Source organism: Mandrillus leucophaeus, unplaced genomic scaffold, assembly GCF_000951045.1.
Source record: "Mandrillus leucophaeus isolate KB7577 unplaced genomic scaffold, Mleu.le_1.0 Scaffold761, whole genome shotgun sequence".
NCBI classification, from domain to species: domain Eukaryota; kingdom Metazoa; phylum Chordata; class Mammalia; order Primates; family Cercopithecidae; genus Mandrillus; species Mandrillus leucophaeus.
Genome location: NW_012108264.1, coordinates 108,598 through 108,873, shown reverse-complemented (window position 1 = coordinate 108,873; position 276 = coordinate 108,598).

Genomic DNA, 276 nt, shown 5'->3' with positions numbered 1-276 from the left:
TGGACACCAAGCCTATCCCAGTGCCTGGCCAGCCCTTACACACTAAGGCTCAAGACCCACTTTGGTGGCAAGTCAGCTTCTGTGGACTCAAACTTCAGGTCAGCACCCATGGATCCAGGATCCAGGCCTGTCCCTGCAGATCTAGGCTCCAGGCCCAACCTCGGAGAATCAGTTGACACAGCGGACCCAGGCTCCAGGCCCAACCCCACAGACCCAGGCATGATGCCCAGGTGGACCCAGATACCACGCCAGCCTGGCTTAGGCCTCCAGCAGTAA